Raw genomic sequence first — 22831 nt, 5'->3', positions numbered from 1 at the left:
TGGGGGCCCACATGATTTTGTGATTTTTTTTTCAGCGGAATAGTATCGAGGTTAAGGCGTTAAAAAGCATCAAAACAACCTGAAAATCCGATTGGGGATCCCTTTTTTACGTCCTTACTTTCTCGGCAGCCTTTGAGAATCAAACGGCTGAATTTGGGCCCGAAAAATTGCCACCCCCCCTTCACCGCCCTTTTATTGTTTCCCTGGGCCTTCCGAAATGGTGCCTGATGGGCGACGTAGTTCCTCACGGTTCAAAAGTTATGAGGTTTCCAAGTTTAGACTCGTTTTAGGCCGAAAAATAAAATAAAATAATAATAAAAAGGGTGCAACACGAGGACTTCCCGGGAGGTCACCCATCCTAGTACTACTCTCGCCCAAGCACGCTTAACTGCGGAGTTCTAATGGGATCCGGTGCATTAGTGCTGGTATGATCGCACCCGTTAGTACATCACTCGCGTTCCATATATCATTGTTTCGGCCAATCCAAGTGTAAGGCCGTGGGCCCCACATGATTTTCTGATTTTTTTTTTCAGCGGAATAGTGCATCGAGGTTAAGGCGTTAAGAAAGCATCAAAAACACCCTGAAAATCCGATTGGGATCCTTTTTTTAACGTCCCTTAACTTTCTGCACAGCCCGTTTGAGGGTCAAAACGGCTGAATTTGGGCCGAAAAATTGCCACCCCTATTCACCGCACCTTTATGGTTTCTGGGCCTTTCCGAAATGGTGCTATGGGCGACTAGTTCCTCACGGTTCAAAGTTTGAGGTTTCCAAGTTTAGACTCGTTTTAAAGCCCGAAAAATAAATAAAAATAATAATAAAAAGGGGTGCAACACGAGGACTTCCCGGGAGGTCACCCATCCTAGTACTACTCTCACTCTCGCCCAAGCACGCTAACTGCGGAGTTCTGATGGGATCCGGTGCATTAGTGCTGGTATGATCGCACCCGTTAGTACATCACTCGCGTTTCCATATATCATTTGTTTCGGCCAATCCAAGTGTAAGGCCGTGGGGCCCACATGATTTTGTGATTTTTTTTTTCAGCGGAATAGTGCATCGAGGTTAATGGCGTTAAAGCATCAAAACACTGAAAATCCGATTGGGATCCTTTTTTTTTTTACGTCCCTTAACTTTCTGCAGCCCGTTTGAGGGTCAAAACGGCTGAATTTGGGCCCGAAAATTTCCACCCCTATTCACCGCCCTTTATGGTTTCTGGGCCTTTCCGAAATGGTGCTATGGGCGACGTAGTTCCTCACGGTTCAAAAGTTATGAGGTTTCCAATTAGACTCGTTTTAGGCCGAATAAAAATAAAAATAATAATAAAAAGGGGTGCAACACGAGGACTTCCCGGGAGGTCACCCATCCTAGTACACTACTCTCGCCCAAGCACGCTTAACTGCGGAGTTCTGATGGGATCCGTGCATTAGTGCTGGTATGATCGCACCCGTTAGTACATCACTCGCGTTTCCATATATCATTTTGTTTCGTCCGGCCAATCCAAGTGTAAGGCCGTGGGGCCCACATGATTTTGTGATTTTTTTTCAGCGGAATAGTGCATCGAGGTTAATGGCGTTAAAAAGCATCAAAAACAACCTGAAAATCCGATTGGGATCCTTTTTTACGTCCCTTAACTTTCTGCAGCCCGTTTGAGGGTCAAAACGGCTGAATTTGGCCCGAAAAATTGCCACCCCTATTCACCGCCCTTTATGGTTTCTGGCCTTTCCGAAATGGTGCTATGGGCGACGTAGTTCCTCACGGTTCAAAAGTTATGAGGTTTCCAAGTTTAGACTCGTTTAGGCCCGAAAATAAATAAATAATAATAAAAAGGGGTGCAACACGAGGACTTCCCGGGAGGTCACCCATCCTAGTACTACTCTCGCCCAAGCACGCTTAACTGCGGAGTTCTGATGGGATCCGGTGCATTAGTGCTGGTATGATCGCACCCGTTAGTACATCACTCGCGTTTCCATATATCATTTGTTTCGCCAATCCAGTGTAAGGCCGTGGGGCCCACATGATTTTCTGATTTTTTTTTCAGCGGAATAGTGCATCGAGGTTAATGGCGTTAAGAAAGCATCAAAAACAACCTGAAAATCCGATTGGGATCCTTTTTTACGTCCCTTAACTTTCTGCAGCCCGTTTGAGGGTCAAAACGGCTGAATTTGGCCCGAAAAATTGCCACCCCTATTCACCGCCCTTTATGGTTTCTGGGCCTTTCCGAAATGGTGCTATGGGCGACGTAGTTCCTCACGGTTCAAAAGTTATGAGGTTTCCAAGTTTAGACTCGTTTTAGGCCGAATAATAAAATAAAAATAATAATAAAAAGGGGTGCAACACGAGGACTTCCCGGGAGGTCACCCATCCTAGTACTACTCTCGCCCAAGCACGCTTAACTGCGGAGTTCTGATGGGATCCGGTGCATTAGTGCTGGTATGATCGCACCCGTTAGTACATCACTCGCGTTTCCATATATCATTTGTTTCGGCCAATCCAAGTGTAAGGCCGTGGGGCCCACATGATTTTCTGATTTTTTTTTTCAGCGGAATAGTGCATCGAGGTTATGGCGTTAAGAAAGCATCAAAAACAACCTGAAATCCGATTGGGATCCTTTTTTACGTCCCTTAACTTTCTGCAGCCCGTTTGAGGGTCAAAACGGCTGAATTTGGGCCCGAAAAATTGCCACCCCTATTCACCGCCTTATGGTTTCTGGGCCTTTCCGAAATGGTGCTATGGGCGACGTAGTTCCTCACGGTTCAAAAGTTATGAAGTTTCCAAGTTTAGACTCGTTTTAGGCCGAATAATAAAATAAAAATAATAATAAAAAGGGGTGCAACACGAGGACTTCCCGGGAGGTCACCCATCCTAGTACTACTCTCGCCCAAGCACGCTTAACTGCGGAGTTCTGATGGGATCCGGTGCATTAGTGCTGGTATGATCGCACCCGTTAGTACATCACTCGCGTTTCCATATATCATTTGTTTCGGCCAATCCAAGTGTAAGGCCGTGGGGCCCACATGATTTTGTGATTTTTTTTTTCAGCGGAATAGTGCATCGAGGTTAATGGCGTTAAGAAAGCATCAAAAACAACCTGAAAATCCGATTTCAGATCCTTTTTTACGTCCCTTAACTTTCTGCAGCCCGTTTGAGGGTCAAAACGGCTGAATTTGGGCCCGAAAAATTGCCACCACCCCTTTCACCGCCCTTTATGGTTTCTGGGCCTTTCCGAAATGGTGCTATGGGCGACGTAGTTCCTCACGGTTCAAAAGTTATGAGTTTCCAAGTTTAGACTCGTTTTAGGCAAAAAAAATAAAAATAAAATAATAAAAAGGGTGCAACACGAGGACTTCCCGGGAGGTCACCCACTCCTAGTACTACTCTCGCCCAAGCACGCTTAACTGCGGAGTTCTGATGGGATCCGGTGCATTAGTGCTGGTATGATCGCACCCGTTAGTACATCACTCGCGTTTCCATATATCATTTGTTTCGGCCAATCCAAGTGTAAGGCCGTGGGCCCACATGATTTTCTGATTTTTTTTCAGCGGAATAGTGCATCGAGGTTAATGGCGTTAAGAACATCAAAAACACCTGAAAATCCGATTGGGATCCTTTTTACGTCCTTAACTTCTGCAGCCCGTTTGAGGGTCAAACGGCTGAATTTGGGCCCGAAAAATTGCCACCCCCTATTCACCGCCCTTTATGGTTTCTGGGCCTTTCCGAAATGGTGCTATGGGCGACGTAGTTCCTCACGGTTCAAAAGTTATGAGGTTTCCAAGTTTAGACTCGTTTTAGGCCGAATAATAAATATAAAATAATAATAAAAGGGGTGCAACACGAGGACTTCCCGGAGGTCACCCATCCTAGTACTACTCTCGCCCAAGCACACGCTTACTGCGGAGTTCTGATGGGATCCGGTGCATTAGTGCTGGTATGATCGCACCCGTTAGTACATCACTCGCGTTTCATATATCATTTGTTTCGGCCAATCCAAGTGTAAGGCCGTGGGGCCCACATGATTTTCTGATTTTTTTTTTTCAGCGGAATAGTGCATCGAGGTTAATGGCGTTAAGAAAGCATCAAAAACAACCTGAAAATCCGATGGGATCCTTTTTTACGTCCTTAACTTTCTGCAGCCCGTTTGAGGGTCAAAACGGCTGAATTTGGGCCCGAAAAAATTGCCACCCTATTCACCGCCCTTTATGGTTTCTGGGCCTTTCCGAAATGGTGCTATGGGCGACGTAGTTCCTCACGGTTCAAAAGTTATGAGGTTTCCAAGTTTAGACTCGTTTTAGCCCGAATAATAAAATAAAAATAATAATAAAAAGGGGTGCAACACGAGGACTTCCCGGGAGGTCACCCATCCTAGTACTACTCTCGCCCAAGCACGCTTAACTGCGGAGTTCTGATGGGATCCGGTGCATTAGTGCTGGTATGATCGCACCCGTTAGTACATCACTCGCGTTTCCATATACCATTTGTTTCGGCCAATCCAAGTGTAAGGCCGTGGGGCCCACATGATTTTCTGATTTTTTTTTTCAGCGGAATAGTGCATCGAGGTTAATGGCGTTAAGAAAGCATCAAAAACACCTGAAAATCCGATTGGGATCCTTTTTTACGTCCCTTAACTTTCTGCAGCCCGTTTGAGGGTCAAAACGGCTGAATTTGGGCCCGAAAAATTGCCACCCCTATTCACCGCCCTTTATGGTTTCTGGGCCTTTCCGAAATGGTGCTATGGGCGACGTAGTTCCTCACGGTTCAAAAGTTATGAGTTTCCAAGTTTAGACTCGTTTTAGGCCGAATAATAAAATAAAATAATAATAAAAAGGGGTGCAACACGAGGACTTCCCGGGAGGTCACCCATCCTAGTACTACTCTCGCCCAAGCACGCTTAACTGCGGAGTTCTGATGGGATCCGGTGCATTAGTGCTGGTATGATCGCACCCGTTAGTACATCACTCACTCGCGTTTCCATATATCATTTGTTTCGGCCAATCCAAGTGTAAGGCCGTGGGGCCCACATGATTTTCTGATTTTTTTTTTCAGCGGAATAGTGCATCGAGGTTAATGGCGTTAAGAAAGCATCAAAAACAACCTGAAAATCCGATTGGGATCCTTTTTTACGTCCCTTAACTTTCTGCAGCCCGTTTGAGGGTCAAAACGGCTGAATTTGGGCCCGAAAAATTGCCACCCCTATTCACCGCCCTTTATGGTTTCTGGGCCTTTCCGAAATGGTGCTATGGGCGACGTAGTTCCTCACGGTTCAAAAGTTATGAGGTTTCCAAGTTTAGACTCGTTTTAGGCCGAATAATATAATAAAAATAATATAAAAAGGGGTGCAACACGAGGACTTCCCGGGAGGTCACCCATCCTAGTACTACTCTCGCCCAAGCACGCTTAACTGCGGAGTTCTGATGGGATCCGGTGCATTAGTGCTGGTATGATCGCACCCGTTAGTACATCACTCTCGTTTCCATATATCATTTGTTTCGGCCAATCCAAGTGTAAGGCCGTGGGGCCCACATGATTTTCTTGATTTTTTTTTCAGCGGAATAGTGCATCGAGGTTAATGGCGTTAAGAAAGCATCAAAAACAACCTGAAAATCCGATTGGGATCCTTTTTTACGTCCCTTAACTTTCTGCAGCCCGTTTGAGGGTCAAAACGGCTGAATTTGGGCCCGAAAAATTGCCACCCCTATTCACCGCCCTTTATGGTTTCTGGGCCTTTCCGAAATGGTGCTATGGGCGACGTAGTTCCTCACGGTTCAAAAGTTATGAGGTTTCCAAGTTTAGACTCGTTTTAGGCCGAATAATAAAATAAAAATAATAATAAAAAGGGGTGCAACACGAGGACTTCCCGGGAGGTCACCCATCCTAGTACTACTCTCGCCCAAGCACGCTTAACTGCGGAGTTCTGATGGGATCCGGTGCATTAGTGCTGGTATGATCGCACCCGTTAGTACATCACTCGCGTTTCCATATATCATTTGTTTCGGCCAATCCAAGTGTAAGGCCGTGGGGCCCACATGATTTTCTGATTTTTTTTTCAGCGGAATAGTGCATCGAGGTTAATGGCGTTAAGAAAGCATCAAAAACAACCTGAAAATCCGATTGGGATCCTTTTTTACGTCCCTTAACTTTCTGCAGCCCGTTTGAGGGTCAAAACGGCTGAATTTGGGCCCGAAAAATTGCCACCCCTATTCACCGCCCTTTATGGTTTCTGGGCCTTTCCGAAATGGTGCTATGGGCGACGTAGTTCCTCACGGTTCAAAAGTTATGAGGTTTCCAAGTTTAGACTCGTTTTAGGCCGAATAATAAAATAAAAATAATAATAAAAAGGGGTGCAACACGAGGACTTCCCGGGAGGTCACCCATCCTAGTACTACTCTCGCCCAAGCACGCTTAACTGCGGAGTTCTGATGGGATCCGGTGCATTAGTGCTGCTACGATCGCACCCGTTAGTACATCATTCGCGTTTCCATATATCATTTGTTTCGGCCAATCCAAGTGTAAGGCCGTGGGGCCCACATGATTTTCTGACTTTTTTTTTCAGCGGAATAGTGCATCGAGGTTAATGGCGTTAAGAAAGCATCAAAAAAAAACCTGAAAATCCGATTGGGATCCTTTTTTACGTCCCTTAACTTTCTGCAGCCCGTTTGAGGGTCAAAACGGCTGAATTTGGGCCCGAAAAATTGCCACCCCTATTCACCGCCCTTTATGGTTTCTGGGCCTTTCCGAAATGGTGCTATGGGCGACGTAGTTCCTCACGGTTCAAAAGTTATGAGTTTCCAAGTTTAGACTCGTTTTAGGCCGAATAATAAATAAAAATAATAATAAAAAGGGGTGCAACACGAGGACTTCCCGGGAGGTCACCCATCCTAGTACTACTCTCGCCCAAGCACGCTTAACTGCGGAGTTCTGATGGGATCCGGTGCATTAGTGCTGGTATGATCGCACCCGTTAGTACATCACTCGCGTTTCCATATATCATTTGTTTCGGCCAATCCAAGTGTAAGGCCGTGGGGCCCACATGATTTTGTGATTTTTTTTTTCAGCGGAATAGTGCATCGAGGTTAATGGCGTTAAGAAAGCATCAAAAACAACCTGAAAATCCGATTGGGATCCTTTTTTACGTCCCTTAACTTTCTGCAGCCCGTTTGAGGGTCAAAACGGCTGAATTTGGGCCCGAAAAATTGCCACCCCTATTCACCGCCCTTTATGGTTTCTGGGCCTTTCCGAAATGGTGCTATGGGCGACGTAGTTCCTCACGGTTCAAAAGTTATGAAGTTTCCAAGTTTAGACTCGTTTTAGGCCGAATAATAAATAAAAATAATAATAAAAAGGGGTGCAACACGAGGACTTCCCGGGAGGTCACCCATCCTAGTACTACTCTCGCCCAAGCACGCTTAACTGCGGAGTTCTGATGGGATCCGGTGCATTAGTGCTGGTATGATCGCACCCGTTAGTACATCACTCGCGTTTCCATATATCATTTGTTTCGGCCAATCCAAGTGTAAGGCCGTGGGGCCCACATGATTTTGTGATTTTTTTTTTCAGCGGAATAGTGCATCGAGGTTAATGGCGTTAAGAAAGCATCAAAACAACCTGAAAATCCGATTGGGATCCTTTTTTACGTCCCTTAACTTTCTGCAGCCCGTTTGAGGGTCAAAACGGCTGAATTTGGGCCCGAAAAATTGCCACCCCTATTCACCGCCCTTTATGATTTCTGGGCCTTTCCGAAATGGTGCTATGGGCGACGTAGTTCCTCACGGTTCAAAAGTTATGAGGTTTCCAACTTTAGACTCGTTTTAGGCCGAATAATAAAATAAAATAATAATAAAAAGGGGTGCAACACGAGGACTTCCCGGGAGGTCACCCATCCTAGTACTACTCTCGCCCAAGCACGCTTAACTGCGGAGTTCTGATGGGATCCGGTGCATTAGTGCTGGTATGATCGCACCCGTTAGTACATCACTCGCGTTTCCATATATCATTTGTTTCGGCCAATCCAAGTGTAAGGCCGTGGGGCCCACATGATTTTCTGATTTTTTTTTTCAGCGGAATAGTGCATCGAGGTTAATGGCGTTAAGAAAGCATCAAAAACAACCTGAAAATCCGATTGGGATCCTTTTTTACGTCCCTTAACTTTCTGCAGCCCGTTTGAGGGTCAAAACGGCTGAATTTGGGCCCGAAAAATTGCCACCCCTATTCACCGCCCTTTATGGTTTCTGGGCCTTTCCGAAATGGTGCTATGGGCGACGTAGTTCCTCACGGTTCAAAAGTTATGAGTTTCCAAGTTTAGACTCGTTTTAGGCCGAATAATAAAATAAAAATAATAATAAAAAGGGGTGCAACACGAGGACTTCCCGGGAGGTCACCCATCCTAGTACTACTCTCGCCCAAGCACGCTTAACTGCGGAGTTCTGATGGGATCCGGTGCATTAGTGCTGGTATGATCGCACCCGTTAGTACATCACTCGCGTTTCCATATATCATTTGTTTCGGCCAATCCAAGTGTAAGGCCGTGGGGCCCACATGATTTTCTGATTTTTTTTTTCAGCGGAATAGTGCATCGAGGTTAATGGCGTTAAGAAAGCATCAAAACAACCTGAAAATCCGATTGGGATCCTTTTTTACGTCCCTTAACTTTCTGCAGCCCGTTTGAGGGTCAAAACGGCTGAATTTGGGCCCGAAAAATTGCCACCCCTATTCACCGCCCTTTATGGTTTCTGGGCCTTTCCGAAATGGTGCTATGGGCGACGTAGTTCCTCACGGTTCAAAAGTTATGAGGTTTCCAAGTTTAGACTCGTTTTAGGCCGAATAATAAAATAAAAATAATAATAAAAAGGGGTGCAACACGAGGACTTCCCGGGAGGTCACCCATCCTAGTACTACTCTCGCCCAAGCACGCTTAACTGCGGAGTTCTGATGGGATCCGGTGCATTAGTGCTGGTATGATCGCACCCGTTAGTACATCACTCGCGTTTCCATATATCATTTGTTTCGGCCAATCCAAGTGTAAGGCCGTGGGGCCCACATGATTTTGTGATTTTTTTTTTTCAGCGGAATAGTGCATCGAGGTTAATGGCGTTAAGAAAGCATCAAAAACAACCTGAAAATCCGATTGGGATCCTTTTTTACGTCCCTTAACTTTCTGCAGCCCGTTTGAGGGTCAAAACGGCTGAATTTGGGCCCGAAAAATTGCCACCCCTATTCACCGCCCTTTATGGTTTCTGGGCCTTTCCGAAATGGTGCTATGGGCGACGTAGTTCCTCACGGTTCAAAAGTTATGAGGTTTCCAAGTTTAGACTCGTTTTAGGCCGAATAATAAAATAAAAATAATAATAAAAAGGGGTGCAACACGAGGACTTCCCGGGAGGTCACCCATCCTAGTACTACTCTCGCCCAAGCACGCTTAACTGCGGAGTTCTGATGGGATCCGGTGCATTAGTGCTGGTATGATCGCACCCGTTAGTACATCACTCGCGTTTCCATATATCATTTGTTTCGGCCAATCCAAGTGTAAGGCCGTGGGGCCCACATGATTTTGTGATTTTTTTTTTCAGCGGAATAGTGCATCGAGGTTAATGGCGTTAAGAAAGCATCAAAAACAACCTGAAAATCCGATTGGGATCCTTTTTTACGTCCCTTAACTTTCTGCAGCCCGTTTGAGGGTCAAAACGGCTGAATTTGGGCCCGAAAAATTGCCACCCCTATTCACCGCCCTTTATGGTTTCTGGGCCTTTCCGAAATGGTGCTATGGGCGACGTAGTTCCTCACGGTTCAAAAGTTATGAGGTTTCCAAGTTTAGACTCGTTTTAGGCCGAATAATAAAATAAAAATAATAATAAAAAGGGGTGCAACACGAGGACTTCCCGGGAGGTCACCCATCCTAGTACTACTCTCGCCCAAGCACGCTTAACTGCGGAGTTCTGATGGGATCCGGTGCATTAGTGCTGGTATGATCGCACCCGTTAGTACATCACTCGCGTTTCCATATATCATTTGTTTCGGCCAATCCAAGTGTAAGGCCGTGGGGCCCACATGATTTTGTGATTTTTTTTTTCAGCGGAATAGTGCATCGAGGTTAATGGCGTTAAGAAAGCATCAAAAACAACCTGAAAATCCGATTGGGATCCTTTTTTACGTCCCTTAACTTTCTGCAGCCCGTTTGAGGGTCAAAACGGCTGAATTTGGGCCCGAAAAATTGCCACCCCTATTCACCGCCCTTTATGGTTTCTGGGCCTTTCCGAAATGGTGCTATGGGCGACGTAGTTCCTCACGGTTCAAAAGTTATGAAGTTTCCAAGTTTAGACTCGTTTTAGGCCGAATAATAAAATAAAAATAATAATAAAAAGGGGTGCAACACGAGGACTTCCCGGGAGGTCACCCATCCTAGTACTACTCTCGCCCAAGCACGCTTAACTGCGGAGTTCTGATGGGATCCGGTGCATTAGTGCTGGTATGATCGCACCCGTTAGTACATCACTCGCGTTTCCATATATCATTTGTTTCGGCCAATCCAAGTGTAAGGCCGTGGGGCCCACATGATTTTGTGATTTTTTTTTTTCAGCGGAATAGTGCATCGAGGTTAATGGCGTTAAGAAAGCATCAAAAACAACCTGAAAATCCGATTGGGATCCTTTTTTACGTCCCTTAACTTTCTGCAGCCCGTTTGAGGGTCAAAACGGCTGAATTTGGGCCCGAAAAATTGCCACCCCTATTCACCGCCCTTTATGGTTTCTGGGCCTTTCCGAAATGGTGCTATGGGCGACGTAGTTCCTCACGGTTCAAAAGTTATGAAGTTTCCAAGTTTAGACTCGTTTTAGGCCGAATAATAAAATAAAAATAATAATAAAAGGGGTGCAACACGAGGACTTCCCGGGAGGTCACCCATCCTAGTACTACTAGTACTACTCTCGCCCAAGCACGCTTAACTGCGGAGTTCTGATGGGATCCGGTGCATTAGTGCTGGTATGATCGCACCCGTTAGTACATCACTCGCGTTTCCATATATCATTTGTTTCGGCCAATCCAAGTGTAAGGCCGTGGGGCCCACATGATTTTGTGATTTTTTTTTTCAGCGGAATAGTGCATCGAGGTTAATGGCGTTAAGAAAGCATCAAAAACAACCTGAAAATCCGATTGGGATCCTTTTTTACGTCCCTTAACTTTCTGCAGCCCGTTTGAGGGTCAAAACGGCTGAATTTGGGCCCGAAAAATTGCCACCCCTATTCACCGCCCTTTATGGTTTCTGGGCCTTTCCGAAATGGTGCTATGGGCGACGTAGTTCCTCACGGTTCAAAAGTTATGAGTTTCCAAGTTTAGACTCGTTTTAGGCCGAATAATAAAATAAAAATAATAATAAAAGGGGTGCAACACGAGGACTTCCCGGGAGGTCACCCATCCTAGTACTACTCTCGCCCAAGCACGCTTAACTGCGGAGTTCTGATGGGATCCGGTGCATTAGTGCTGGTATGATCGCACCCGTTAGTACATCACTCGCGTTTCCATATATCATTTGTTTCGGCCAATCCAAGTGTAAGGCCGTGGGGCCCACATGATTTTGTGATTTTTTTTTCAGCGGAATAGTGCATCGAGGTTAATGGCGTTAAGAAAGCATCAAAAACAACCTGAAAATCCGATTGGGATCCTTTTTTACGTCCCTTAACTTTCTGCAGCCCGTTTGAGGGTCAAAACGGCTGAATTTGGGCCCGAAAAATTGCCACCCCTATTCACCGCCCTTTATGGTTTCTGGGCCTTTCCGAAATGGTGCTATGGGCGACGTAGTTCCTCACGGTTCAAAAGTTATGAGGTTTCCAAGTTTAGACTCGTTTTAGGCCGAATAATAAAATAAAATAATAATAAAAAGGGGTGCAACACGAGGACTTCCCGGGAGGTCACCCATCCTAGTACTACTCTCGCCCAAGCACGCTTAACTGCGGAGTTCTGATGGGATCCGGTGCATTAGTGCTGGTATGATCGCACCCGTTAGTACATCACTCGCGTTTCCATATATCATTTGTTTCGGCCAATCCAAGTGTAAGGCCGTGGGGCCCACATGATTTTGTGATTTTTTTTTTCAGCGGAATAGTGCATCGAGGTTAATGGCGTTAAGAAAGCATCAAAAACAACCTGAAAATCCGATTGGGATCCTTTTTTACGTCCCTTAACTTTCTGCAGCCCGTTTGAGGGTCAAAACGGCTGAATTTGGGCCCGAAAAATTGCCACCCCTATTCACCGCCCTTTATGGTTTCTGGGCCTTTCCGAAATGGTGCTATGGGCGACGTAGTTCCTCACGGTTCAAAAGTTATGAAGTTTCCAAGTTTAGACTCGTTTTAGGCCGAATAATAAAATAAAAATAATAATAAAAAGGGGTGCAACACGAGGACTTCCCGGGAGGTCACCCATCCTAGTACTACTCTCGCCCAAGCACGCTTAACTGCGGAGTTCTGATGGGATCCGGTGCATTAGTGCTGGTATGATCGCACCCGTTAGTACATCACTCGCGTTTCCATATATCATTTGTTTCGGCCAATCCAAGTGTAAGGCCGTGGGGCCCACATGATTTTGTGATTTTTTTTTTCAGCGGAATAGTGCATCGAGGTTAATGGCGTTAAGAAAGCATCAAAAACAACCTGAAAATCCGATTGGGATCCTTTTTTACGTCCCTTAACTTTCTGCAGCCCGTTTGAGGGTCAAAACGGCTGAATTTGGGCCCGAAAAATTGCCACCCCTATTCACCGCCCTTTATGGTTTCTGGGCCTTTCCGAAATGGTGCTATGGGCGACGTAGTTCCTCACGGTTCAAAAGTTATGAGGTTTCCAAGTTTAGACTCGTTTTAGGCCGAATAATAAAATAAAAATAATAATAAAAGGGGTGCAACACGAGGACTTCCCGGGAGGTCACCCATCCTAGTACTACTCTCGCCCAAGCACGCTTAACTGCGGAGTTCTGATGGGATCCGGTGCATTAGTGCTGGTATGATCGCACCCGTTAGTACATCACTCGCGTTTCCATATATCATTTGTTTCGGCCAATCCAAGTGTAAGGCCGTGGGGCCCACATGATTTTGTGATTTTTTTTTTCAGCGGAATAGTGCATCGAGGTTAATGGCGTTAAGAAAGCATCAAAAACAACCTGAAAATCCGATTGGGATCCTTTTTTACGTCCCTTAACTTTCTGCAGCCCGTTTGAGGGTCAAAACGGCTGAATTTGGGCCCGAAAAATTGCCACCCCTATTCACCGCCCTTTATGGTTTCTGGGCCTTTCCGAAATGGTGCTATGGGCGACGTAGTTCCTCACGGTTCAAAAGTTATGAGGTTTCCAAGTTTAGACTCGTTTTAGGCCGAATAATAAAATAAAAATAATAATAAAAAGGGGTGCAACACGAGGACTTCCCGGGAGGTCACCCATCCTAGTACTACTCTCGCCCAAGCACGCTTAACTGCGGAGTTCTGATGGGATCCGGTGCATTAGTGCTGGTATGATCGCACCCGTTAGTACATCACTCGCGTTTCCATATATCATTTGTTTCGGCCAATCCAAGTGTAAGGCCGTGGGGCCCACATGATTTTCTGATTTTTTTTTTCAGCGGAATAGTGCATCGAGGTTAATGGCGTTAAGAAAGCATCAAAAACAACCTGAAAATCCGATTGGGATCCTTTTTTACGTCCCTTAACTTTCTGCAGCCCGTTTGAGGGTCAAAACGGCTGAATTTGGGCCCGAAAAATTGCCACCCCTATTCACCGCCCTTTATGGTTTCTGGGCCTTTCCGAAATGGTGCTATGGGCGACGTAGTTCCTCACGGTTCAAAAGTTATGAAGTTTCCAAGTTTAGACTCGTTTTAGGCCGAATAAAATAAAAATAATAATAAAAAGGGGTGCAACACGAGGACTTCCCGGGAGGTCACCCATCCTAGTACTACTCTCGCCCAAGCACGCTTAACTGCGGAGTTCTGATGGGATCCGGTGCATTAGTGCTGGTATGATCGCACCCGTTAGTACATCACTCGCGTTTCCATATATCATTTGTTTCGGCCAATCCAAGTGTAAGGCCGTGGGGCCCACATGATTTTGTGATTTTTTTTTCAGCGGAATAGTGCATCGAGGTTAATGGCGTTAAGAAAGCATCAAAAACAACCTGAAAATCCGATTGGGATCCTTTTTTACGTCCCTTAACTTTCTGCAGCCCGTTTGAGGGTCAAAACGGCTGAATTTGGGCCCGAAAAATTGCCACCCCTATTCACCGCCCTTTATGGTTTCTGGGCCTTTCCGAAATGGTGCTATGGGCGACGTAGTTCCTCACGGTTCAAAAGTTATGAGGTTTCCAAGTTTAGACTCGTTTTAGGCCGAATAATAAAATAAAAATAATAATAAAAAGGGGTGCAACACGAGGACTTCCCGGGAGGTCACCCATCCTAGTACTACTCTCGCCCAAGCACGCTTAACTGCGGAGTTCTGATGGGATCCGGTGCATTAGTGCTGGTATGATCGCACCCGTTAGTACATCACTCGCGTTTCCATATATCATTTGTTTCGGCCAATCCAAGTGTAAGGCCGTGGGGCCCACATGATTTTGTGATTTTTTTTTTCAGCGGAATAGTGCATCGAGGTTAATGGCGTTAAGAAAGCATCAAAAACAACCTGAAAATCCGATTGGGATCCTTTTTTACGTCCCTTAACTTTCTGCAGCCCGTTTGAGGGTCAAAACGGCTGAATTTGGGCCCGAAAAATTGCCACCCCTATTCACCGCCCTTTATGGTTTCTGGGCCTTTCCGAAATGGTGCTATGGGCGACGTAGTTCCTCACGGTTCAAAAGTTATGAGGTTTCCAAGTTTAGACTCGTTTTAGGCCGAATAATAAAATAAAAATAATAATAAAAAGGGGTGCAACACGAGGACTTCCCGGGAGGTCACCCATCCTAGTACTACTCTCGCCCAAGCACGCTTAACTGCGGAGTTCTGATGGGATCCGGTGCATTAGTGCTGGTATGATCGCACCCGTTAGTACATCACTCGCGTTTCCATATATCATTTGTTTCGGCCAATCCAAGTGTAAGGCCGTGGGGCCCACATGATTTTGTGATTTTTTTTTTCAGCGGAATAGTGCATCGAGGTTAATGGCGTTAAGAAAGCATCAAAAACAACCTGAAAATCCGATTGGGATCCTTTTTTACGTCCCTTAACTTTCTGCAGCCCGTTTGAGGGTCAAAACGGCTGAATTTGGGCCCGAAAAATTGCCACCCCTATTCACCGCCCTTTATGGTTTCTGGGCCTTTCCGAAATGGTGCTATGGGCGACGTAGTTCCTCACGGTTCAAAAGTTATGAAGTTTCCAAGTTTAGACTCGTTTTAGGCCGAATAATAAAATAAAAATAATAATAAAAAGGGTGCAACACGAGGACTTCCCGGGAGGTCACCCATCCTAGTACTACTCTCGCCCAAGCACGCTTAACTGCGGAGTTCTGATGGGATCCGGTGCATTAGTGCTGGTATGATCGCACCCGTTAGTACATCACTCGCGTTTCCATATATCATTTGTTTCGGCCAATCCAAGTGTAAGGCCGTGGGGCCCACATGATTTTGTGATTTTTTTTTTCAGCGGAATAGTGCATCGAGGTTAATGGCGTTAAGAAAGCATCAAAAACAACCTGAAAATCCGATTGGGATCCTTTTTTACGTCCCTTAACTTTCTGCAGCCCGTTTGAGGGTCAAAACGGCTGAATTTGGGCCCGAAAAATTGCCACCCCTATTCACCGCCCTTTATGGTTTCTGGGCCTTTCCGAAATGGTGCTATGGGCGACGTAGTTCCTCACGGTTCAAAAGTTATGAAGTTTCCAAGTTTAGACTCGTTTTAGGCCGAATAATAAAATAAAAATAATAATAAAAAGGGGTGCAACACGAGGACTTCCCGGGAGGTCACCCATCCTAGTACTACTCTCGCCCAAGCACGCTTAACTGCGGAGTTCTGATGGGATCCGGTGCATTAGTGCTGGTATGATCGCACCCGTTAGTACATCACTCGCGTTTCCATATATCATTTGTTTCGGCCAATCCAAGTGTAAGGCCGTGGGGCCCACATGATTTTGTGATTTTTTTTTTCAGCGGAATAGTGCATCGAGGTTAATGGCGTTAAGAAAGCATCAAAAACAACCTGAAAATCCGATTGGGATCCTTTTTTACGTCCCTTAACTTTCTGCAGCCCGTTTGAGGGTCAAAACGGCTGAATTTGGGCCCGAAAAATTGCCACCCCTATTCACCGCCCTTTATGGTTTCTGGGCCTTTCCGAAATGGTGCTATGGGCGACGTAGTTCCTCACGGTTCAAAAGTTATGAGTTTCCAAGTTTAGACTCGTTTTAGGCCGAATAATAAAATAAAAATAATAATAAAAAGGGGTGCAACACGAGGACTTCCCGGGAGGTCACCCATCCTAGTACTACTCTCGCCCAAGCACGCTTAACTGCGGAGTTCTGATGGGATCCGGTGCATTAGTGCTGGTATGATCGCACCCGTTAGTACATCACTCGCGTTTCCATATATCATTTGTTTCGGCCAATCCAAGTGTAAGGCCGTGGGGCCCACATGATTTTGTGATTTTTTTTTTCAGCGGAATAGTGCATCGAGGTTAATGGCGTTAAGAAAGCATCAAAAACAACCTGAAAATCCGATTGGGATCCTTTTTTACGTCCCTTAACTTTCTGCAGCCCGTTTGAGGGTCAAAACGGCTGAATTTGGGCCCGAAAAATTGCCACCCCTATTCACCGCCCTTTATGGTTTCTGGGCCTTTCCGAAATGGTGCTATGGGCGACGTAGTTCCTCACGGTTCAAAAGTTATGAGGTTTCCAAGTTTAGACTCGTTTTAGGCCGAATAATAAAATAAAAATAATAATAAAAAGGGGTGCAACACGAGGACTTCCCGGGAGGTCACCCATCCTAGTACTACTCTCGCCCAAGCACGCTTAACTGCGGAGTTCTGATGGGATCCGGTGCATTAGTGCTGGTATGATCGCACCCGTTAGTACATCACTCGCGTTTCCATATATCATTTGTTTCGGCCAATCCAAGTGTAAGGCCGTGGGGCCCACATGATTTTGTGATTTTTTTTTTCAGCGGAATAGTGCATCGAGGTTAATGGCGTTAAGAAAGCATCAAAAACAACCTGAAAATCCGATTGGGATCCTTTTTTACGTCCCTTAACTTTCTGCAGCCCGTTTGAGGGTCAAAACGGCTGAATTTGGGCCCGAAAAATTGCCACCCCTATTCACCGCCCTTTATGGTTTCTGGGCCTTTCCGAAATGGTGCTATGGGCGACGTAGTTCCTCACGGTTCAAAAGTTATGAAGTTTCCAAGTTTAGACTCGTTTTAGGCCGAATAATAAAATAAAAATAATAATAAAAAGGGGTGCAACACGAGGACTTCCCGGGAGGTCACCCATCCTAGTACTACTCTCGCCCAAGCACGCTTAACTGCGGAGTTCTGATGGGATCCGGTGCATTAGTGCTGGTATGATCGCACCCGTTAGTACATCACTCGCGTTTCCATATATCATTTGTTTCGGCCAATCCAAGTGTAAGGCCGTGGGGCCCACATGATTTTGTGATTTTTTTTTTCAGCGGAATAGTGCATCGAGGTTAATGGCGTTAAGAAAGCATCAAAAACAACCTGAAAATCCGATTGGGATCCTTTTTTACGTCCCTTAACTTTCTGCAGCCCGTTTGAGGGTCAAAACGGCTGAATTTGGGCCCGAAAAATTGCCACCCCTATTCACCGCCCTTTATGGTTTCTGGGCCTTTCCGAAATGGTGCTATGGGCGACGTAGTTCCTCACGGTTCAAAAGTTATGAAGTTTCCAAGTTTAGACTCGTTTTAGGCCGAATAATAAAATAAAAATAATAATAAAAAGGGGTGCAACACGAGGACTTCCCGGGAGGTCACCCATCCTAGTACTACTCTCGCCCAAGCACGCTTAACTGCGGAGTTCTGATGGGATCCGGTGCATTAGTGCTGGTATGATCGCACCCGTTAGTACATCACTCGCGTTTCCATATATCATTTGTTTCGGCCAATCCAAGTGTAAGGCCGTGGGGCCCACATGATTTTGTGATTTTTTTTTTCAGCGGAATAGTGCATCGAGGTTAATGGCGTTAAGAAAGCATCAAAAACAACCTGAAAATCCGATTGGGATCCTTTTTTACGTCCCTTAACTTTCTGCAGCCCGTTTGAGGGTCAAAACGGCTGAATTTGGGCCCGAAAAATTGCCACCCCTATTCACCGCCCTTTATGGTTTCTGGGCCTTTCCGAAATGGTGCTATGGGCGACGTAGTTCCTCACGGTTCAAAAGTTATGAAGTTTCCAAGTTTAGACTCGTTTTAGGCCGAATAATAAAATAAAAATAATAATAAAAAGGGGTGCAACACGAGGACTTCCCGGGAGGTCACCCATCCTAGTACTACTCTCGCCCAAGCACGCTTAACTGCGGAGTTCTGATGGGATCCGGTGCATTAGTGCTGGTATGATCGCACCCGTTAGTACATCACTCGCGTTTCCATATATCATTTGTTTCGGCCAATCCAAGTGTAAGGCCGTGGGGCCCACATGATTTTGTGATTTTTTTTTTCAGCGGAATAGTGCATCGAGGTTAATGGCGTTAAGAAAGCATCAAAAACAACCTGAAAATCCGATTGGGATCCTTTTTTACGTCCCTTAACTTTCTGCAGCCCGTTTGAGGGTCAAAACGGCTGAATTTGGGCCCGAAAAATTGCCACCCCTATTCACCGCCCTTTATGGTTTCTGGGCCTTTCCGAAATGGTGCTATGGGCGACGTAGTTCCTCACGGTTCAAAAGTTATGAAGTTTCCAAGTTTAGACTCGTTTTAGGCCGAATAATAAAATAAAAATAATAATAAAAAGGGGTGCAACACGAGGACTTCCCGGGAGGTCACCCATCCTAGTACTACTCTCGCCCAAGCACGCTTAACTGCGGAGTTCTGATGGGATCCGGTGCATTAGTGCTGGTATGATCGCACCCGTTAGTACATCACTCGCGTTTCCATATATCATTTGTTTCGGCCAATCCAAGTGTAAGGCCGTGGGGCCCACATGATTTTGTGATTTTTTTTTTCAGCGGAATAGTGCATCGAGGTTAATGGCGTTAAGAAAGCATCAAAAACAACCTGAAAATCCGATTGGGATCCTTTTTTACGTCCCTTAACTTTCTGCAGCCCGTTTGAGGGTCAAAACGGCTGAATTTGGGCCCGAAAAATTGCCACCCCTATTCACCGCCCTTTATGGTTTCTGGGCCTTTCCGAAATGGTGCTATGGGCGACGTAGTTCCTCACGGTTCAAAAGTTATGAAGTTTCCAAGTTTAGACTCGTTTTAGGCCGAATAATAAAATAAAAATAATAATAAAAAGGGGTGCAACACGAGGACTTCCCGGGAGGTCACCCATCCTAGTACTACTCTCGCCCAAGCACGCTTAACTGCGGAGTTCTGATGGGATCCGGTGCATTAGTGCTGGTATGATCGCACCCGTTAGTACATCACTCGCGTTTCCATATATCATTTGTTTCGGCCAATCCAAGTGTAAGGCCGTGGGGCCCACATGATTTTGTGATTTTTTTTTTCAGCGGAATAGTGCATCGAGGTTAATGGCGTTAAGAAAGCATCAAAAACAACCTGAAAATCCGATTGGGATCCTTTTTTACGTCCCTTAACTTTCTGCAGCCCGTTTGAGGGTCAAAACGGCTGAATTTGGGCCCGAAAAATTGCCACCCCTATTCACCGCCCTTTATGGTTTCTGGGCCTTTCCGAAATGGTGCTATGGGCGACGTAGTTCCTCACGGTTCAAAAGTTATGAAGTTTCCAAGTTTAGACTCGTTTTAGGCCGAATAATAAAATAAAAATAATAATAAAAAGGGGTGCAACACGAGGACTTCCCGGGAGGTCACCCATCCTAGTACTACTCTCGCCCAAGCACGCTTAACTGCGGAGTTCTGATGGGATCCGGTGCATTAGTGCTGGTATGATCGCACCCGTTAGTACATCACTCGCGTTTCCATATATCATTTGTTTCGGCCAATCCAAGTGTAAGGCCGTGGGGCCCACATGATTTTGTGATTTTTTTTTTCAGCGGAATAGTGCATCGAGGTTAATGGCGTTAAGAAAGCATCAAAAACAACCTGAAAATCCGATTGGGATCCTTTTTTACGTCCCTTAACTTTCTGCAGCCCGTTTGAGGGTCAAAACGGCTGAATTTGGGCCCGAAAAATTGCCACCCCTATTCACCGCCCTTTATGGTTTCTGGGCCTTTCCGAAATGGTGCTATGGGCGACGTAGTTCCTCACGGTTCAAAAGTTATGAGTTTCCAAGTTTAGACTCGTTTTAGGCCGAATAATAAAATAAAAATAATAATAAAAAGGGGTGCAACACGAGGACTTCCCGGGAGGTCACCCATCCTAGTACTACTCTCGCCCAAGCACGCTTAACTGCGGAGTTCTGATGGGATCCGGTGCATTAGTGCTGGTATGATCGCACCCGTTAGTACATCACTCGCGTTTCCATATATCATTTGTTTCGGCCAATCCAAGTGTAAGGCCGTGGGGCCCACATGATTTTGTGATTTTTTTTTTCAGCGGAATAGTGCATCGAGGTTAATGGCGTTAAGAAAGCATCAAAAACAACCTGAAAATCCGATTGGGATCCTTTTTTACGTCCCTTAACTTTCTGCAGCCCGTTTGAGGGTCAAAACGGCTGAATTTGGGCCCGAAAAATTGCCACCCCTATTCACCGCCCTTTATGGTTTCTGGGCCTTTCCGAAATGGTGCTATGGGCGACGTAGTTCCTCACGGTTCAAAAGTTATGAAGTTTCCAAGTTTAGACTCGTTTTAGGCCGAATAATAAAATAAAAATAATAATAAAAAGGGGTGCAACACGAGGACTTCCCGGGAGGTCACCCATCCTAGTACTACTCTCGCCCAAGCACGCTTAACTGCGGAGTTCTGATGGGATCCGGTGCATTAGTGCTGGTATGATCGCACCCGTTAGTACATCACTCGCGTTTCCATATATCATTTGTTTCGGCCAATCCAAGTGTAAGGCCGTGGGGCCCACATGATTTTGTGATTTTTTTTTTCAGCGGAATAGTGCATCGAGGTTAATGGCGTTAAGAAAGCATCAAAAACAACCTGAAAATCCGATTGGGATCCTTTTTTACGTCCCTTAACTTTCTGCAGCCCGTTTGAGGGTCAAAACGGCTGAATTTGGGCCCGAAAAATTGCCACCCCTATTCACCGCCCTTTATGGTTTCTGGGCCTTTCCGAAATGGTGCTATGGGCGACGTAGTTCCTCACGGTTCAAAAGTTATGAAGTTTCCAAGTTTAGACTCGTTTTAGGCCGAATAATAAAATAAAAATAATAATAAAAAGGGGTGCAACACGAGGACTTCCCGGGAGGTCACCCATCCTAGTACTACTCTCGCCCAAGCACGCTTAACTGCGGAGTTCTGATGGGATCCGGTGCATTAGTGCTGGTATGATCGCACCCGTTAGTACATCACTCGCGTTTCCATATATCATTTGTTTCGGCCAATCCAAGTGTAAGGCCGTGGGGCCCACATGATTTTGTGATTTTTTTTTTCAGCGGAATAGTGCATCGAGGTTAATGGCGTTAAGAAAGCATCAAAAACAACCTGAAAATCCGATTGGGATCCTTTTTTACGTCCCTTAACTTTCTGCAGCCCGTTTGAGGGTCAAAACGGCTGAATTTGGGCCCGAAAAATTGCCACCCCTATTCACCGCCCTTTATGGTTTCTGGGCCTTTCCGAAATGGTGCTATGGGCGACGTAGTTCCTCACGGTTCAAAAGTTATGAAGTTTCCAAGTTTAGACTCGTTTTAGGCCGAATAATAAAATAAAAATAATAATAAAAAGGGGTGCAACACGAGGACTTCCCGGGAGGTCACCCATCCTAGTACTACTCTCGCCCAAGCACGCTTAACTGCGGAGTTCTGATGGGATCCGGTGCATTAGTGCTGGTATGATCGCACCCGTTAGTACATCACTCGCGTTTCCATATATCATTTGTTTCGGCCAATCCAAGTGTAAGGCCGTGGGGCCCACATGATTTTGTGATTTTTTTTTTCAGCGGAATAGTGCATCGAGGTTAATGGCGTTAAGAAAGCATCAAAAACAACCTGAAAATCCGATTGGGATCCTTTTTTACGTCCCTTAACTTTCTGCAGCCCGTTTGAGGGTCAAAACGGCTGAATTTGGGCCCGAAAAATTGCCACCCCTATTCACCGCCCTTTATGGTTTCTGGGCCTTTCCGAAATGGTGCTATGGGCGACGTAGTTCCTCACGGTTCAAAAGTTATGAAGTTTCCAAGTTTAGACTCGTTTTAGGCCGAATAATAAAATAAAAATAATAATAAAAAGGGGTGCAACACGAGGACTTCCCGGGAGGTCACCCATCCTAGTACTACTCTCGCCCAAGCACGCTTAACTGCGGAGTTCTGATGGGATCCGGTGCATTAGTGCTGGTATGATCGCACCCGTTAGTACATCACTCGCGTTTCCATATATCATTTGTTTCGGCCAATCCAAGTGTAAGGCCGTGGGGCCCACATGATTTTGTGATTTTTTTTTTCAGCGGAATAGTGCATCGAGGTTAATGGCGTTAAGAAAGCATCAAAAACAACCTGAAAATCCGATTGGGATCCTTTTTTACGTCCCTTAACTTTCTGCAGCCCGTTTGAGGGTCAAAACGGCTGAATTTGGGCCCGAAAAATTGCCACCCCTATTCACCGCCCTTTATGGTTTCTGGGCCTTTCCGAAATGGTGCTATGGG

The 22831-nt window shown here is 45.7% G+C and overlaps 44 non-coding genes and 1 pseudogene across 44 annotated transcripts; all 45 read right to left on the bottom strand.

Annotated features, from left to right (window-relative positions):
* Window positions 1–320: 320 nt before the first annotated feature.
* On the bottom strand, window positions 321–439 carry LOC125605745. The gene has a single exon (XR_007337187.1). It is a non-coding gene; the product is annotated as a 5S ribosomal RNA (ribosomal RNA).
* A 383-nt stretch (window positions 440–822) lies between these two features.
* On the bottom strand, window positions 823–946 carry LOC125605752. The gene has a single exon (XR_007337193.1). It is a non-coding gene; the product is annotated as a 5S ribosomal RNA (ribosomal RNA).
* A 378-nt stretch (window positions 947–1324) lies between these two features.
* Window positions 1325–1444, bottom strand: LOC125605748. Its single transcript, XR_007337190.1, has one exon. It is a non-coding gene; the product is annotated as a 5S ribosomal RNA (ribosomal RNA).
* A 380-nt stretch (window positions 1445–1824) lies between these two features.
* LOC125605743 lies at window positions 1825–1943 on the bottom strand. The gene has a single exon (XR_007337185.1). It is a non-coding gene; the product is annotated as a 5S ribosomal RNA (ribosomal RNA).
* A 380-nt stretch (window positions 1944–2323) lies between these two features.
* On the bottom strand, window positions 2324–2442 carry LOC125605741. The gene has a single exon (XR_007337183.1). It is a non-coding gene; the product is annotated as a 5S ribosomal RNA (ribosomal RNA).
* Window positions 2443–2822: 380 nt separating this feature from the next.
* On the bottom strand, window positions 2823–2941 carry LOC125605740. The gene has a single exon (XR_007337182.1). It is a non-coding gene; the product is annotated as a 5S ribosomal RNA (ribosomal RNA).
* A 383-nt stretch (window positions 2942–3324) lies between these two features.
* On the bottom strand, window positions 3325–3444 carry LOC125605746. Its single transcript, XR_007337188.1, has one exon. It is a non-coding gene; the product is annotated as a 5S ribosomal RNA (ribosomal RNA).
* A 374-nt stretch (window positions 3445–3818) lies between these two features.
* On the bottom strand, window positions 3819–3937 carry LOC125605751. Its single transcript, XR_007337192.1, has one exon. It is a non-coding gene; the product is annotated as a 5S ribosomal RNA (ribosomal RNA).
* Window positions 3938–4319: 382 nt separating this feature from the next.
* LOC125605739 lies at window positions 4320–4438 on the bottom strand. Its single transcript, XR_007337181.1, has one exon. It is a non-coding gene; the product is annotated as a 5S ribosomal RNA (ribosomal RNA).
* Window positions 4439–4819: 381 nt separating this feature from the next.
* LOC125605738 lies at window positions 4820–4938 on the bottom strand. The gene has a single exon (XR_007337180.1). It is a non-coding gene; the product is annotated as a 5S ribosomal RNA (ribosomal RNA).
* Window positions 4939–5325: 387 nt separating this feature from the next.
* On the bottom strand, window positions 5326–5444 carry LOC125605737. Its single transcript, XR_007337179.1, has one exon. It is a non-coding gene; the product is annotated as a 5S ribosomal RNA (ribosomal RNA).
* A 384-nt stretch (window positions 5445–5828) lies between these two features.
* Window positions 5829–5947, bottom strand: LOC125605736. Its single transcript, XR_007337178.1, has one exon. It is a non-coding gene; the product is annotated as a 5S ribosomal RNA (ribosomal RNA).
* A 383-nt stretch (window positions 5948–6330) lies between these two features.
* LOC125605747 lies at window positions 6331–6449 on the bottom strand. The gene has a single exon (XR_007337189.1). It is a non-coding gene; the product is annotated as a 5S ribosomal RNA (ribosomal RNA).
* Window positions 6450–6832: 383 nt separating this feature from the next.
* LOC125605735 lies at window positions 6833–6951 on the bottom strand. The gene has a single exon (XR_007337177.1). It is a non-coding gene; the product is annotated as a 5S ribosomal RNA (ribosomal RNA).
* Window positions 6952–7334: 383 nt separating this feature from the next.
* Window positions 7335–7453, bottom strand: LOC125605734. The gene has a single exon (XR_007337176.1). It is a non-coding gene; the product is annotated as a 5S ribosomal RNA (ribosomal RNA).
* A 382-nt stretch (window positions 7454–7835) lies between these two features.
* Window positions 7836–7954, bottom strand: LOC125605733. The gene has a single exon (XR_007337175.1). It is a non-coding gene; the product is annotated as a 5S ribosomal RNA (ribosomal RNA).
* A 383-nt stretch (window positions 7955–8337) lies between these two features.
* LOC125605732 lies at window positions 8338–8456 on the bottom strand. The gene has a single exon (XR_007337174.1). It is a non-coding gene; the product is annotated as a 5S ribosomal RNA (ribosomal RNA).
* A 383-nt stretch (window positions 8457–8839) lies between these two features.
* Window positions 8840–8958, bottom strand: LOC125605730. Its single transcript, XR_007337172.1, has one exon. It is a non-coding gene; the product is annotated as a 5S ribosomal RNA (ribosomal RNA).
* A 385-nt stretch (window positions 8959–9343) lies between these two features.
* Window positions 9344–9462, bottom strand: LOC125605729. The gene has a single exon (XR_007337171.1). It is a non-coding gene; the product is annotated as a 5S ribosomal RNA (ribosomal RNA).
* Window positions 9463–9846: 384 nt separating this feature from the next.
* Window positions 9847–9965, bottom strand: LOC125605728. Its single transcript, XR_007337170.1, has one exon. It is a non-coding gene; the product is annotated as a 5S ribosomal RNA (ribosomal RNA).
* Window positions 9966–10349: 384 nt separating this feature from the next.
* Window positions 10350–10468, bottom strand: LOC125605727. The gene has a single exon (XR_007337169.1). It is a non-coding gene; the product is annotated as a 5S ribosomal RNA (ribosomal RNA).
* A 384-nt stretch (window positions 10469–10852) lies between these two features.
* Window positions 10853–10980, bottom strand: LOC125605750 (annotated as a pseudogene).
* Window positions 10981–11362: 382 nt separating this feature from the next.
* On the bottom strand, window positions 11363–11481 carry LOC125605726. Its single transcript, XR_007337168.1, has one exon. It is a non-coding gene; the product is annotated as a 5S ribosomal RNA (ribosomal RNA).
* A 382-nt stretch (window positions 11482–11863) lies between these two features.
* On the bottom strand, window positions 11864–11982 carry LOC125605725. Its single transcript, XR_007337167.1, has one exon. It is a non-coding gene; the product is annotated as a 5S ribosomal RNA (ribosomal RNA).
* Window positions 11983–12366: 384 nt separating this feature from the next.
* On the bottom strand, window positions 12367–12485 carry LOC125605724. Its single transcript, XR_007337166.1, has one exon. It is a non-coding gene; the product is annotated as a 5S ribosomal RNA (ribosomal RNA).
* A 383-nt stretch (window positions 12486–12868) lies between these two features.
* Window positions 12869–12987, bottom strand: LOC125605723. The gene has a single exon (XR_007337165.1). It is a non-coding gene; the product is annotated as a 5S ribosomal RNA (ribosomal RNA).
* Window positions 12988–13371: 384 nt separating this feature from the next.
* Window positions 13372–13490, bottom strand: LOC125605722. The gene has a single exon (XR_007337164.1). It is a non-coding gene; the product is annotated as a 5S ribosomal RNA (ribosomal RNA).
* A 381-nt stretch (window positions 13491–13871) lies between these two features.
* Window positions 13872–13990, bottom strand: LOC125605721. The gene has a single exon (XR_007337162.1). It is a non-coding gene; the product is annotated as a 5S ribosomal RNA (ribosomal RNA).
* Window positions 13991–14373: 383 nt separating this feature from the next.
* Window positions 14374–14492, bottom strand: LOC125605719. Its single transcript, XR_007337160.1, has one exon. It is a non-coding gene; the product is annotated as a 5S ribosomal RNA (ribosomal RNA).
* Window positions 14493–14876: 384 nt separating this feature from the next.
* On the bottom strand, window positions 14877–14995 carry LOC125605718. Its single transcript, XR_007337159.1, has one exon. It is a non-coding gene; the product is annotated as a 5S ribosomal RNA (ribosomal RNA).
* A 383-nt stretch (window positions 14996–15378) lies between these two features.
* LOC125605744 lies at window positions 15379–15497 on the bottom strand. The gene has a single exon (XR_007337186.1). It is a non-coding gene; the product is annotated as a 5S ribosomal RNA (ribosomal RNA).
* A 384-nt stretch (window positions 15498–15881) lies between these two features.
* LOC125605716 lies at window positions 15882–16000 on the bottom strand. The gene has a single exon (XR_007337158.1). It is a non-coding gene; the product is annotated as a 5S ribosomal RNA (ribosomal RNA).
* Window positions 16001–16383: 383 nt separating this feature from the next.
* On the bottom strand, window positions 16384–16502 carry LOC125605715. Its single transcript, XR_007337157.1, has one exon. It is a non-coding gene; the product is annotated as a 5S ribosomal RNA (ribosomal RNA).
* Window positions 16503–16886: 384 nt separating this feature from the next.
* LOC125605714 lies at window positions 16887–17005 on the bottom strand. Its single transcript, XR_007337156.1, has one exon. It is a non-coding gene; the product is annotated as a 5S ribosomal RNA (ribosomal RNA).
* A 384-nt stretch (window positions 17006–17389) lies between these two features.
* Window positions 17390–17508, bottom strand: LOC125605713. The gene has a single exon (XR_007337155.1). It is a non-coding gene; the product is annotated as a 5S ribosomal RNA (ribosomal RNA).
* A 384-nt stretch (window positions 17509–17892) lies between these two features.
* Window positions 17893–18011, bottom strand: LOC125605712. The gene has a single exon (XR_007337154.1). It is a non-coding gene; the product is annotated as a 5S ribosomal RNA (ribosomal RNA).
* Window positions 18012–18395: 384 nt separating this feature from the next.
* LOC125605711 lies at window positions 18396–18514 on the bottom strand. Its single transcript, XR_007337153.1, has one exon. It is a non-coding gene; the product is annotated as a 5S ribosomal RNA (ribosomal RNA).
* Window positions 18515–18898: 384 nt separating this feature from the next.
* Window positions 18899–19017, bottom strand: LOC125605710. The gene has a single exon (XR_007337152.1). It is a non-coding gene; the product is annotated as a 5S ribosomal RNA (ribosomal RNA).
* Window positions 19018–19401: 384 nt separating this feature from the next.
* On the bottom strand, window positions 19402–19520 carry LOC125605709. Its single transcript, XR_007337151.1, has one exon. It is a non-coding gene; the product is annotated as a 5S ribosomal RNA (ribosomal RNA).
* A 384-nt stretch (window positions 19521–19904) lies between these two features.
* Window positions 19905–20023, bottom strand: LOC125605707. The gene has a single exon (XR_007337149.1). It is a non-coding gene; the product is annotated as a 5S ribosomal RNA (ribosomal RNA).
* Window positions 20024–20406: 383 nt separating this feature from the next.
* LOC125605706 lies at window positions 20407–20525 on the bottom strand. Its single transcript, XR_007337148.1, has one exon. It is a non-coding gene; the product is annotated as a 5S ribosomal RNA (ribosomal RNA).
* Window positions 20526–20909: 384 nt separating this feature from the next.
* Window positions 20910–21028, bottom strand: LOC125605705. The gene has a single exon (XR_007337147.1). It is a non-coding gene; the product is annotated as a 5S ribosomal RNA (ribosomal RNA).
* A 384-nt stretch (window positions 21029–21412) lies between these two features.
* Window positions 21413–21531, bottom strand: LOC125605704. Its single transcript, XR_007337146.1, has one exon. It is a non-coding gene; the product is annotated as a 5S ribosomal RNA (ribosomal RNA).
* A 384-nt stretch (window positions 21532–21915) lies between these two features.
* LOC125605703 lies at window positions 21916–22034 on the bottom strand. Its single transcript, XR_007337145.1, has one exon. It is a non-coding gene; the product is annotated as a 5S ribosomal RNA (ribosomal RNA).
* Window positions 22035–22418: 384 nt separating this feature from the next.
* LOC125605702 lies at window positions 22419–22537 on the bottom strand. The gene has a single exon (XR_007337144.1). It is a non-coding gene; the product is annotated as a 5S ribosomal RNA (ribosomal RNA).
* Window positions 22538–22831: the final 294 nt, after the last annotated feature.

This window comes from Brassica napus, unplaced genomic scaffold, assembly GCF_020379485.1.
Source record: "Brassica napus cultivar Da-Ae unplaced genomic scaffold, Da-Ae ScsIHWf_79;HRSCAF=145, whole genome shotgun sequence".
NCBI classification, from domain to species: Eukaryota; Viridiplantae; Streptophyta; class Magnoliopsida; order Brassicales; family Brassicaceae; genus Brassica; species Brassica napus.
This window is presented reverse-complemented; position numbering and strand designations above follow the sequence as displayed.